A 14575-nucleotide genomic window follows, 5' to 3' on the forward strand; every position below is an offset into this window, starting at 1 on the left:
AGCTCTAATGAGGCACTGTGGATAGAACTTGAGACAGGGAGGAAATCACCATACACTGACTTTCTGCACAACGCACTTAAATCCACTTGCACTTTGGAACAAGAATCTGCCCTTTTTAACATTCAAGTTAACACTGCTGCAAAATTCCATTCTCTATTATTGGACAAAAGTATTTTTAGCCAAAGATCTCATTCCTGGAGAGTACTTAATAACTATAAAGTCCTCAAACCAGCAGCTTACTTGGTTCTTACTTTTTCAGTTCATTTAAAAAAAAGCTAATGGCACTGCGCTTTTGAAAATATCCCTCACTTTTAGATGCTCCAAGGTGGAAATATACTGGCTCAAAAATGTGTCGCCTGTGTGGCAGTCAAAAGAAAGATCTTATCCCCCTGATATGTATCTGTCAGAAACTTCAACCAGCACGTGTCACTTTATTAAAGAAAGCCTTCCTGGATAGAGGAATACGATCCTGCAGGTCTGCTATTATTAAAGGGCTTGACACTCAGATGAACTGCAAACTGGTTAAATTCTTTTCTATACACAGTCAGGCTGTGAAGTCTGTACCCTTATGCGAGCGTCCACTCACTGAAGGAACCATGCCTGCCGTACCTGGTCTTCTCGATTGCCATCTTGAAGACGGAACTGAGTGCAGCCTAGTGCTTCACTCGCCAGGCAGGAAGCAAACACAAACGGCACAGGGTATACGATTGTGTAAATCCAGTAATATAAGAGACTTAAGGGTTCATGCATCAACCAAAATGCTGGTCACAAACGGCCCGATTTACAGAATTGGCCTCTTTGTGACTGGTATTTTGGCATTTGGGATGCATCAACCCAAATTCAAATTTGCCAAAAAGTTAATCGCAAAATTTGCGATTACCTTAATTTCAAAATGCATTTTGGGAATCGTAAATTGCGATTCCCTATTTGGAATGCAACAAGCCTTCCCTAAATATGACTTCGCATTTAGGAAACACTAATTACCATCACCTGCAAGTTGATGGTAATTTGCAAAAACTTTGGAAAAATGCACAAAAGTGCATTTTTCAAAGTGCCATGTGGCGCACACACATGCCAATTTTGGGGGTGCATCAGGGAAGCCTATTGACCCCCTTGCACCCTTGAAATTGCATTCGCAATTTGCGAGTACCTATTTGCTATTTGGTACTCACAAATTGTGCATGCAATTCTCATTCATTCCTATGGGTCATTGGGCCCATAGGAATGAATGGGAAGCTATTCCTTAATTGCGAATCACAATTTGCTTTTAGCAATTAAGGAATATGTAGAAATTTCTAATATTTTAGTGAAACCTACATGCAAAGGCAATTGCGATTCCATAATTGCGATTCCTTAATAATCACAATAATGGAATCGCAATTGCCTACCTTGATGCATGTGCCCCTTAGAGATTCCAATAATTCATTTACAACCTATTCCTCTTGGAAACAAAGTTTGCCAACTGTTAACTGATGGTTTTATACGTGTCTGTCCCAAACGAACCAATGGTCTTACACATTTTAGAAAGAATTTTACAGGATTTTAGAGAGTATTTATTGACAATTAAAGATTTTTTATAACTGTGTGATATTGCATTATAGTCCAAAACCTATGCCCGTAAATAGGTGTACTGTCCGACTCGTATCAGACATGTTAAAGATACGCTGTACCATTTCGCCCAAAAAGGAGCCAGAAGTTAGTTCAGACTATTGCCTGTATCTCAGCTGAAGACCTTGCAACCTGAAGATCAAAAGTCTCTTGGGGTGAGGTTAAGGCCACATTCTTCTGTAAAATCATGGCTTTCCGTGTGCTCAGAGAATCAAACCGCATAAGCAAAACATTCAATGAAGGCCATAGCGGTCCCTCCCTGACTGTGTGGGTTGGTGTAAACAATACTTGCATACAACAAGTAACCCTGGAACTTACTGTGGCCAGATATGAGATTCCTGGCAGCATCCCACAACAACATTGATCATTCAACATCAAATAACTCCCATCCGAGGGCAGTTTGAACAATGTATGAATCATGGCAGCTGGGGATCCTTTCAAATCGCAAAATAGGTTTGCAACTGAAGCATTACATGCTCAGTGAAGAATAATATCCTGACAAATTAGAGTCCCACTTAACGAATTCTCACAGTCTGAACCGCTGAGAAAAACTTCTGTGTCCCTATTCCTGCATCTAAATGTGTTTAGTAATTCCCAAGATTCATGTATGAATCCCTTACCCAACGCTTCATACCTGCCTACCTGATGATACCGTAGACAGTATTGAAATTGGAATGTCGTGACTGGTAGTGTAATATGGCCATGGATTAACCATTCTGTGGAAGGTGATTCAGCCACGGTGAAAGGTAATTGGTCCAATTATTTAATGTGCAACATTGTATATTTTGCATGTCTTCATGCCATTGTTGTCTGTCTTTCTGTTAAATTGTATTACAAAAACATAGAACACCTGTTGATGTAACACCAGGGCACGTGACCAGAGCACAATGATTGTAGCATTCAACTTAATAATAGAATGAATCACAATGGTTATTGCCCATGTAGAAGAATAGATAAATCCTGTTTGATTATATCTATTTCAGAATATAGAATGTTGCCCAGTGAATAAATCCTGGATGTCACTGTGGTCATGCCATTGTTGACCACTACCAAAGCCGTTTCTAGGTTAACCCTGTCAATTTCACGTAATCTCTCAGCAGCCTCCTGTTGAGAGATTTTCCATACTTGATTGTAAAAAGTGTATAAGAAGCACTTCTGACTTGGGGCACAATTACGATGGCACCGTAAAGGTATGCGAGGCCACCTGCCAGGGGTGTGGCTGTCCTGCTGTGCCTATTATGATGCAACCGGCACCCTGGCGGTCGCATCCCGCATATTGAACATTGTGGCAGGTGGTGCTTCAAGCAGCACCCGCCACAATGTCAAAGATGCATGTTGTGCATTGGCATGCACAACATGACAGGCACTGCGTGGTGCCTGCCACCTTGTGTATGCCAATGTTGGGGGTACCATAGGTAACCCCTAAGCGCAGCCCCCCACAACCTTGGGGCCCACAACGGGCCCCCAAAGCTAAATCCGCATGCCTTTCCATGGCAGAGTCTCTGCCATGGAAAGGCATTGACAAAGCCATATACTAATATGGATGGCGGTGCCTCGAAGGCACCGCCATTATGTTAAGGGTCTTTTCTGCCTGGTCGAAAATCCGACCAGTGAAAAAGTGGCAGATGGTCTTTCTGACCGCCACAGTGCCCCATGCCATACAAATATGGTGGGGGAGATATGGGGCCATCTGACGGGCGGATCGCCACTGCCGGGCAGGTGGTGGCAATCCACCCGTCATGCTAATGACCCCCTTGGTTTCTGGCGACCTAACAAAAAATCCCTGAGATCCATGTCATTTGAGAGTAAGAACAAGTGTTGTGTCACCTGGGACAGTGTAGACGTTTTTAGCCACTCTAGGCATAACTTCCCAACACTGTAAGATGTCACCACCCCATAGTGTTCTGTTTGAATGTAATGTTGATCAGGCTACTGGAAGCTAAACCCTTCGGTGGTACCCCTGATTCTTGACTGACACCTATTTGTGTCGATAGGCCCCACCAACCGTCCTTTACAATTTAGGTCTAATGAATTATACGAACCATCATGCGGAATGTCATCTACTGTATCCTCATTATGATGTGTGTAATTCTGCCATCCCTCAAAGTGTGTAAGTGAGGGAATCTGAGGTGTGCTCAATTCCTTTGTCTTGGATAGTCCAAGACAGGAATTCTATTGCAAAGTGTCATTCAGGAAGATCATTTGCTGTGGTATGCGACATGCTCTAAATAAGGCCTCAGTTCCCTGAATTTGAAAATCTTTAGTCCCCCAGACAAATGTTGTGTCTATGGCGTCCCTCCAAAAGTCAAAACCCTTTAAGGATAGCTGGGAAATAAATGATGCAGAGTATATCTGTTTCATGTTGGTGAGCATAGTTTTCTTTGAAGGTGTAGGTGCAAGCTTATAATAATAAGATCTTGGGTGTGAAGCGTTAAACCCAGAAAAATGGGCAAACTTCTGTGCAAAGCTTGTGAACTACCTTTCGGTGGTATTGGGAAATGTTCCTATTGATGGTACGTGAAAACAGTACCTTGGAAAAAGCTTTGTGCGAGAAATGGTGACCATAATGTTGGTAACACCACATGGTGTCAAATTCAGATGTATCATCATACAATTTGTTACTGAAAAATGCAGCAGATTGTTCTAAAGCAGACAGCATAGTATTTGCAGTTTAGAAAAGTTCAGTTGGACCATATACATCATATGAAACCCTATCCCAACCTATTCCTTCTGGAACGAGAACTGCTGTAATATTCATAAAGGACAGGTGTCTTTGTTCACGGTGTGATGATGCAGGTGGTCTCAGGACCAAGTTCACATGTTGTACTGCATATCATTCAGAGAGATAGTGTCCATTCAGGAGCAGGAGAAAGAAAGTCACAACACCTATCCAAAGGACAAGGAAAGTAGACCAATTGAAATCCAGAGCTGTAGCCAGGCAAAAACAAATTAAGTCTTTTTCAGCCAAAGGTTATTTGTGGGAAACAGGAGCTGTCGGTGATTTTGGCTCACTTGGATCCAGAGAGTAAGTACCATAATTGATGAAGTAGTCAGATGCAGTTTGATCTATCTTTGTCAGCACAGCAGATTTTGAAGAACTGGCAGATGACTAGTGTCAAGACATAATCACATAGATGTTGGCATTATTATCTTTCAGTCTGAACTTCCTGGTAGCGAGAGGAGATCAGCGGCTACCCAGAAGCCAACATGGCCTACTATTCAGTATCGGCCACATAACGTGGATTGATCAGATCAATTGAGACAAACCTCTTTTCTTTCTTGCTGGCAAGAGGTGGTAGAAGTACTGTTCTTGTTCCTCCCACCTGGCTGTGGAAGGAACAAGAACATGGTATTGTGGGCCTGTCGTCCAAGGATGATGATAGCAGTGACTTTTGTACAGAGATATTATACCTAAGATGGATCCTGCTGTGTGATACTAAGAATCCACATGCATCATAATAAGGCTAGTTTTCGAAGAGAACCAGATGACATTTATTCAGCACCTAACCAGGTAAAAGTTCAGTGCCAGAGCCGTTATGTAGAGTAAGGTAGGACAAATGTAGGTAAAAGGTCGTGCGGCTACCTCAACCAATATTGGGGTACATTGGGCTCATAACACCCACTCCTCATCTGAAGGACGTTAGATAAACGAATGATAAGATATGCCTGTCTAAAAGCATAAACCATTGATGAACAATACAGGTACAGGTGCTCTGTGAGATGGCCCAAATTCTAGTTTGTCCACAATCTTTTCTCTGACCAGGTCCCCAATCTTCAGGACCCAGGCAGGACTTGTCGGGACAGCTTTTACTTCCACTGTGGTGGTGCGTTTTACTTGGATGTTTCTTTGTAATGCCCGGAATTCATTGAGTTCCTGTAAAACTGCCAAACGATCATTGATGTCAAATGCTTTTTCATTCACACTGTGCTGCCACAATCGACGTCGGGTACCCACATTCTAGTCCCAAACAGGACTCCATATGGAGTACGGCCTCCTAGGGAACTTCTTATCATGTTATTAAGTGCCCTCCAGACCCCATATAAGTTATTGACCCAACTGCCACCCGAGCCTAATACCCTAACTGTTAAGGATTGCTTTAAGTCCTGGTTTTTCCTCTCCACAATCAAATTTCCCTCTAGATAATATGGTGAGGAGTACCGCAAGACCACACCCAAACTTCCCATGGCTTCTTTGTAAGCCTGAGAGCTAACACGGGGCCACAGACAGAATGTAATGTGCCAATTGCGTATGTCCCTATAAAGACTCACAAATCTTTTCATAACAGTTCAAGCATCAGCAGAGCACTGGGGTCAAACCCACAGGAATCTAGAGCATGAATCCACTGCCACCAGGATATACCTGTAAGCCCTGTCAGATCGTAAGGGGCCGCATTGGTCCAAGTAGACACATGCAAGTGGTCTGTTTGAAATCAGTAGTGGTGTCTGCGGTGGCCATGCTACGGTGGAACCTTTCATCTGCTGACAGATGTCATAATTAAGGACAAAGCCCTTGGTCTGCTTTGTAAGGCTGGGCCACCAATAACATTGTTTCAGTAGTGAAACTGTTGAAGTAACACCTGTGTGTGCTGAGCCCAGACCCTCATGTGCAGCTAGAATTTAAACTTATCTGCAATCCATATTTGGTATTACTCTACACCCCACTCCAGGAATTTGAGTAAGAGTACTTGAGTGGAAAACCTTTTGGCAAGGCTGAGCTGTTATTGTGGGTAGCATTCACAGCTATCATTATCTGTCCATCTATTCTTCTTCCATTAAAACAAGTGATTGCAGCAATGTTAGCGGTTTGCACTGTTGCCTTGGTGGCTTCATCAGCCAGTAAATTCCCTTCAACATGCACGCCAACATGCTGATGATTCAATGTGTGAATTACATGAGCCTGTGTCAAGCCCTTCTTCAACTCTGCCACCTGTTCCCAAAGCAACTTGTGCTTTGCTGTGCAACCTTTAGAATCTCTAAAACCACTCTGGCCCCAATAGTGAAGGTATTCATTGTGAGGCTGGGCTCAGTAAAATGAATCGCACACATGAGTGTAGGGAATTTCCGATCTGTCATTTTTAGTGCCAGTATCATGGTTTTAGTTCTGCCAGCTGTGCCGTGCAATCTCCTAGAGACTGCATATGTTTCTTTACAATCGCACATGCAGCGCTGTGTTGCTTTTTACTCACTACGGCTGGCTGGGTAGATCCGTCAGTGTAAATGATGCATTCATACTGATCTTGAGGCATTATATAATTCGGGAGAGTACATTCTTGTTCGTACTGCAGAAATGATTGTATTTTTAGTGTAGAATCATATTTGTAGTCTACATCTGTTGCAGTGAGAGAATTAGCCCATTGTATCCATGGTGGATGCAGTGCTTTTAGGTTTGGAATGTTTATCTTTGTAAACGCCTCTAAGGTTGGTACCGGAATCACAACAATTACTCATTTCTCCTGAGCTAGTGCTCGTTCTCTCACTACAGCAGCAGTATTTTTTGTGTGGATGCAAAACACATTTCAGCGTTTGTCTACAAGTGTGATTTGTGTGCAACAGGTACAGTTTCGCTTTCATTGAAGGTGGTTCACTGATAGAATATCGATGTAACAAACATTGATGTTCTAAATATTGAAGAACAAATATAGAATACAAAAATATCGACCCTCCTATACTGATTAAAAAATATCAAAGTAAAAAATATAGATGTAAAAAATATCCAATTAAAATATATATGTTTTATGCACCCATAGAGCTGCCATTGTTTGATGAATTACCCTGCTAATTTTGCCAGGATCCTTTCTGTTTAATGAACTAGGCTAAAATGGCCGACACCATAACGATTGTTTTTCTGTAATCTGTATGACTAGTCCTCTGTCGGTTTTGCTCACTTTCCTTTTTGTCCAATGAAGACATTTATAATTTATATGTGGTTTTTTGAATGCATCAACTGACACTGACGAAGGCCAGGGTGCCGGAACGCGTGTGTTAGCTTTCCACGGAGAGTGACTAATAAAGATCAATTCTTGGAAAACGAGCTTGGAGTGCGCTTCACGTTATCTTTGGAGACGTGGTGTTTTGGAGATATATATATATATGCAGTGGCTCGCATGTCATCTAAAAATAGAACCGCTCCGTAAACAGTACGGCGGTCGTGAGGACAGCGAGTAGGAACAGAAATCTGGCAATAATTTGGAGAACTCTGTAAAACACTCAGTTGTGTGGATAGGCAAGATACCATCGATAGCATTAGGTAATGGAGGCGCGAGCAGCAAAACGTGCAAGCAAAGCTGCAATAATGTTCAAAAATCCAGTGGAGTTACAAGCTGAAGTGGCAACCACGAGTGAAAAGAATAAAACACCCAGCACCTTAAAACAATTATTTAAAAATTGTATAAAAAGGAAATTAACAAAAGTTGGGAAATCATTGCCTTGGAAAACTACATAGAAGTCAACAGGATACCGCGAGGTCTGCGTATTTTCACAATGCCCACACACCCAGACACTAAGGCTGAATTACTGGAAGAGTGGGTGGAAAATAACCAACAATGTTCATTAAACATGATGCGCATCTTGATAAAACATGCAAAAATAGATGTGATAGAGATCACAAAGAAAATTGAGGAAATTGAGGATCTCATAAAGCAACAAACCAACAAAGAGGACATTGCAAAATTAAGAAAAGAAATGGACAGCAGACTTGAGAAATATGAAACAGAAATTGAGGAGCGCAAGCAATGCAAATTCAAACGGGACGAATATGACTATGCCCAAGGTAGGATACTAACTTTTGCCAGACGATTCGACACACTCAAAAAGAATTTTCCAAATCAACAACAACAAGGAACTCCAGCAAGCAGTGTTGAATCTGACGTGAGCGATGGGGAATTATCAAATGTAACATGTGGAATGGCCCCAATGAATTTTTTAGAAGAAATGCGACTCATGAACCTGGACAAAACACTAACCAGAGGACGGGGTCGCGGAAGAGTTTCCAACCGAGGACGGGGAAGAGGAACAATGAACAATGGACAGGATCAAGGACAAGAAAAACTAGAAGAGCGAAAAGAAAAAAGACATTATTCTCTAAGAAATCGCAAGTAGAGAATCTAATCATCAACCTGTCACACCACGAACTCACTAAAGAGGAAACATCACTACTAAACAAAGGACTGTCCTTCTGTCCTGAAAGCCACTTCAATTACACTCAAGTCAGGATTGATTTATACAAATATGTCCGTAAATTGAAACTAGCGAAAATACATGCGAACAAACCAGCAGCGAAGTCAATAGAAAGGACAACATCAACAAAGCAGAATCAATCGGAATGGACAATAGAGGAAATACCAGACCTGCAAAACATGTTTGATCTAATGTATAATCAAAATAATGAAGAAGTTTCAGAAACACAGTTAATGAACCATCTTGAGGTGAATACTGACAAAAGAGTAGAGAGTGGCCTAAAAAGAAAATCAAAATACTGTCCATAATTATCCCCGGGAAACAAATTTGATTTATTTTCAGATGCCATCATTGAAGAGCTCGACAAAATGCCGAAAAAGAGGAATGAAAAACAAAGAGAGAATCTAACAAAAAAGGAAAGGGCAGAGATAAATAATTTGGTGGAGAACAATAAACTTACCATCAAACCCGCTGATAAAGGGGGAAACATTGTCCTCTTGAACACACAGGACTATGTGAATGAAGCCTTACGCCAGTTAAATGACACAACCAACTATTGTAAAATTAATATAAATCCAATCAACAAAATGACTATAGAACTGAATGAGTTTTTACAATCATGTCATGGAAGAAATCTATTAAGCGAGGACGAATTCAAATTTCTCACAAATGATTTCCCAGTAATACCCATAATTTATTTCCTACCCAAAATTCACAAGACTTTAATCAACCCACCAGGGAGACCAATCGTCTCATCTTGTGAATCACTATATGAGAACATTTCACAATATGTGGACAGTTTTTTGGCACCAATCGCAAAATCAATGAGCTCGTATATTAAGGACACGGGCGACTTTCTTCGAATTCTGGAGGGAATCACTTGGGGGCATATGTATGAAAGCAAAAATTAGTCGCAAACGCTGCGAATCGCAAAAAACAGCGTTTGCGACTGATTTTTCGCTATTTCATATGTATGACACATTTCCAAACTGAAAAATAAGAAATCGCTAAATTAGCGATTTCTTAGGCTGCGAAACAAGAAAACTGCGAATTTCCTAGCGAATACCTAATTTGCGATTCCTTAGCGTTGCGAATATCGCTAACAAGAAATCGCTAGCTAAGAAATCGCAAACACATGTATGAAAAAATCGCAAATTGCGATTTTACGAAATTCGCTAATTAAGAAATCGCTATTAACACCAATTGCTTGCAGGTGGTAAACTGGTGCAAGGTACAAAAACCAGCCCACAATGCAACAAACACACCCACAATGGCTGCAATGTACGTGATAGCCAGGAGGCTGCGTATTCGGGCCCTTGCACACAGGAGAATGAGACAGGAACGTATCTTCAGGCTGCGCATCACCCTGTTACAGAACACTGAAGAGGAGATCTATGACAAGTACAGACTGCACCCACAGACCATAATGGACCTGATTGAGGAGCTGAAACCCCACTTGGAGCACCCTACTCGCAGGACACAAACAATTCCCACACATGTGCAGGTCCTGTGCTCCCTGCACCTCCTCGCGTCAGGGAGTTTTCAACGGGTCATAGCGGAGGTTGGTGGTGTGTCACAGAGTGCACTTTCGCGCTTCTTCCATGCCTTCCTAGATGCAATGCTGCTGAGGCTCCCACATCACATTTACTTCCCCACCACCCAACAGGCATTACAACAAACGATACTGGACTTCTACCAGATTGCACGTTTCCCCCACGTCATCGGCTGCATTGACGGGACCCATGTGGCCATCACACCCCCAGCAGAAACTGAATATGTCTACAGGAATCGGAAATGCTACCATTCCCTCAACATACAGATTGTGTGCAACGCTAAGTATCACATCACCGACATCGTAGCCAAATACCCCGGCAGTACACATGACTCCTTCATCTTCCGACACAGTGGAATACACAGACGTCTGAGTGCTGGAGAGTTTGGGGAGGGGTACTTGCTCGGTAAATACATTGCACACATCAATACATCCACTACATCAGTTGAGGGGGGGGACATTGACTCACCTATTGTGTTTTCTTCCATGCAGGTGACAGTGCCTATGCAGTGCGCGACTTCATCCTGACCCCATACCTGGATCCTGCAAATGCAAGTGAGAGGAGCTACAACAGGGCACACAGATCTACACGCTGTGTCATTGAGCGAACCTTCGGAATCCTGAAGAGCCGCTTCCGGTGCCTGCATAAGAGTGGAGGCGCACTGCAATACAGCCCTGAGACCTGCTGTAAAATCGTGGCAAGCTGTGCAATGCTACACAACATGGCAATGAGGAAAGGCACCACAATTGATGTGAGCGATACAGACACATCGGATGACGAGCGCCCTGCTCCCCCTGCCAGACCAGCACCAGGAGTTGGGGCAGCTGCTGGACGCCAGAGACGGACTGAGATCACACAAAACTACTTTTAGGTGAGTATTGAGGAAATGAGACTACAAAGCCTGATGATGTGTCAAGTGTTTAATCACACTTAACATGAAAGAAATTGTAATTGTCCCCAGCACATGTTGTACACACAGTGCAGAGAAGGCACAAGAAATAGGGCAAACAGCCTTTTGCGGGTTAATGCACCCGTGTTGCAGTCAGTGTCCCCGCAGATGATCACCTCCGTCGGTGCCGTCCAGGGTGGTTGACCCCCATGGTGCGCCCTTGGCCTGCTACCTGTCTGCCACTGCGGCGTCTTTCACCTGGCAAGGTTGGAGTGATGCTGCTGCGACTCGATGTGTCCTCACTCTGAGCAGAGGCCATTAGTGCGCTGCCACCTGCATTGGCTGTCTGCAGCTGTTCCACAGCAGTGGTCACCTGCGCCAGCCCTCGCGCTATGTCCTGGCAGCAATGTGCCATGTCCACCTGCATGGTTACGCTTCTGCGTGTGAGTGCGCTGGTGGTGGTGCAGAGGCGGTTGACTGCCTTGGTGTAATTGTGTAGCCGTGCATTGGCACGTCGTCCAGCCCTGTCATTGGCAGCTTGGGTGTCCCTCAAAGTGGCACAGAGCTCTCGTATTGCCGCTACCATGTTGCGATTGTCCTGATGTAGGCGGCCTAGCTGGCGATTCATTGACCGCATTGCCTTGCTTTGCAGGCGCTGTTCCTGCAACATGCACTGTTCCAAGCCGGAGAACACGGTGCCTTCTCCTTCTGTTGCAGTGCTGCTCCTGGGCCTTGACCTGGAAATGGCCTGTTCCCTTTGCCTTGGTGTTGGTGCGTCATGACGGGGCATGTCTGTCACACCCTGACTCCCCTCTCTCCTGTCGGTGTCATCGCCTGTTGCTGGGACTTCATCCTCAAATGGAGGCAGTGGGGGCACATGTGCGCGCTTCCTGCGCTGAATTGGCTGCTGCTCTGTCTCATCGCTGGAGTCCGCAGGGTCTGCAGGCTCCTCTCCCTCAGCGCTGTCTTCTTGTGGCATGGCGTGTGCTGTGGATGTAAAGGGGACTATATGAGTTTGTGTTACTGTCTGCATGTGGCACTCAATAAAGTTACAAATCTTTGACGGCTATTCTCTGACACATTTCTATTCAATGATCCCCAAAACACATATGTTGCATTTACTTGTGATGGTGTCATGGACACACAGTCAGACACAGTACTACGAGTACCATGATGCATTGCTGGGTGTGCTGTAAGACCTGGGCTGGATTGGCATGTTGGGAGTTAACTATGCGCATTTGGGGGAGTGTGCAAGGGATGTGGAGGAGTGCAGGGTGATTTGGCATGCATCTTACCTTGTCTGCTGGATGAGGGGTCGGAGCTGTCGATTGCAGCCACACCACCAACGCTCTCAGGCAGGAGGGTTGACTCCACAAGCTCCTCATGGGGGGTTGGCTGCTCTGCAGTGGATGGTCCTCCTCCAGTCTGACTGGCATCCTTGAGTCTGGCTGCCACCCTCTCCTTGGACCTCTGGCGCATATCATACCACCGCTTGCGCAGCTCCTCGATGGTGCGTGTGGTGACTCCAACAGCATTCACCTTGCTCTGTATTTCCAGCCAGATTTTCCTCTTCCTGGCCTCTGGGACTTTGAGTGCCTTCTTCCCAAACAGGAGCTCATGGCTGCAGACCATCTCCTCAATGAGGACCTCCTGCTCCTTTTCTGAAAACTTGTGTTTTCTCTTTCTTTTTTCTGCATCTTTGCCCTGCTGGTTTTGTTTGGGATCCATTGCTGGTTGCTGTCTCCAGGAAAGCCTCCTCACACTCCACAAGCAGCCTCTGGGTGTGGCTCAGGTGAGCAGGTGCAGGCAATCACTACAGTTTCCTGTTTGTGATGTCATCAGCCTGCACCAGGCTTGCAGATTCCCGTTTTTGTGATTTCTTATTTAGCGAATTTCGCTATTAAGAAATCGCAATACGGGATTCTGCGAATTATTTGCGATTTTTAAGGAATCGCAAATGATTAGCGATTTATTTTATACATCCCGTTTAGCGAATCTGATTTTGCGAATCGCAAATTCTCGCAATTTGAGATTCGCTAAAGGGGAGTTTGATACATATGCCCCTTGGTGTGAAGAATACCTTTTAATCACGATTGATGTGGTATCTCTCTACACCTCCATAAGACACGAGGTAGGACTCAATGCTTGCGGCTATTTTTTAAGACAAAGGAACATTTCGGAATTGCAACATACGAAGATGCTACTCCAAATGATCGAAATGTGTCTGACCAATTACGTGTTTTTCTTCAATAAACAGCTGTACAAACAACAGTGCGGCACTGCCATGGGCATATCTTTTTCACCAAACTATGCCAATATAACGATGGGGTGGTGGGAGAAGATGATAGCCTGGAACTCTGAAAACCAAGAAGATCTGGACAGGATAATACTATGGGTCCGATACATTGATGACTTATTCATAATATGGAATGGACCATCACAAAGCTTCAATGAATACTATTTGAAAGTAACAACGACATTGGCTTATCCTTTACATGCACTTCAAGCAAGAAGGAAATTGATTTTCTAGACACTAAGATCTACATTGAAGGCAACAGAATTCACTCCACACTGTTTCGCAAAAAAACGGCGACGAACAGCATACTTCATGGGACAAGCTTCCACCCAACGAGCTTGATCACAAGTATCCCATATGGGGAATTTACCCGGTTAAAACGTAACTGTTCCGAACCTACAGATGCAGATAATCAAATTCTGGAATCAATGAGCAGATTAAGAGCGAGAGGCTACAATGAGAGAAACTTACAAAAAAGCAAAAATAGAATTGATAAAAAAACAAGAGCAGAAATCCTCACACCAAAGAGTAAATGTCAAGAAAAAGATCAAGTACCACGATTTGTCACAACGTACAGCAAGGAAAGCAGCCAAATTATGCAAAAAATCAATAAATATTGGCACCTTATCTCTGGGGATCCAGACATAGGGAAACTACTGGGAGACAGACCATTGTTATCATGCAGGAAAACGAGATCTTTGAGAGATGCACTGGTACCTAGTCACTTTAAAGAAAAAGAACAAGAAAACTGGCTAGATAAACAACAGAAAGGCTTCAGAAAATGCAATACGTGCAAGGCATGTAAAATTGGTAAAAATGTAAGTTCATTCAAGGAACCCGATGGCAAAATGTTTAATATAGACCAGAAAATCACATGCACTTCAACTTATGTTGTTTACATAGTGGAATGTAGATGCGGGATGCAATACATCGGCAGCACCGTTTGCATGTTAAAAAAGCGAACCCTGGAGCACATAAGAGCAGTGAAGAACAAGGATATGGCATACGCAACAGCAAAACATATGGCATTGTGTCAAAAGAGCGACTGGAGAG

The sequence above is a fragment of the Triturus cristatus genome, chromosome 5_2 (genome assembly GCF_964204655.1).
Source record: "Triturus cristatus chromosome 5_2, aTriCri1.1, whole genome shotgun sequence".
Lineage (NCBI taxonomy): Eukaryota > Metazoa > Chordata > Amphibia > Caudata > Salamandridae > Triturus > Triturus cristatus.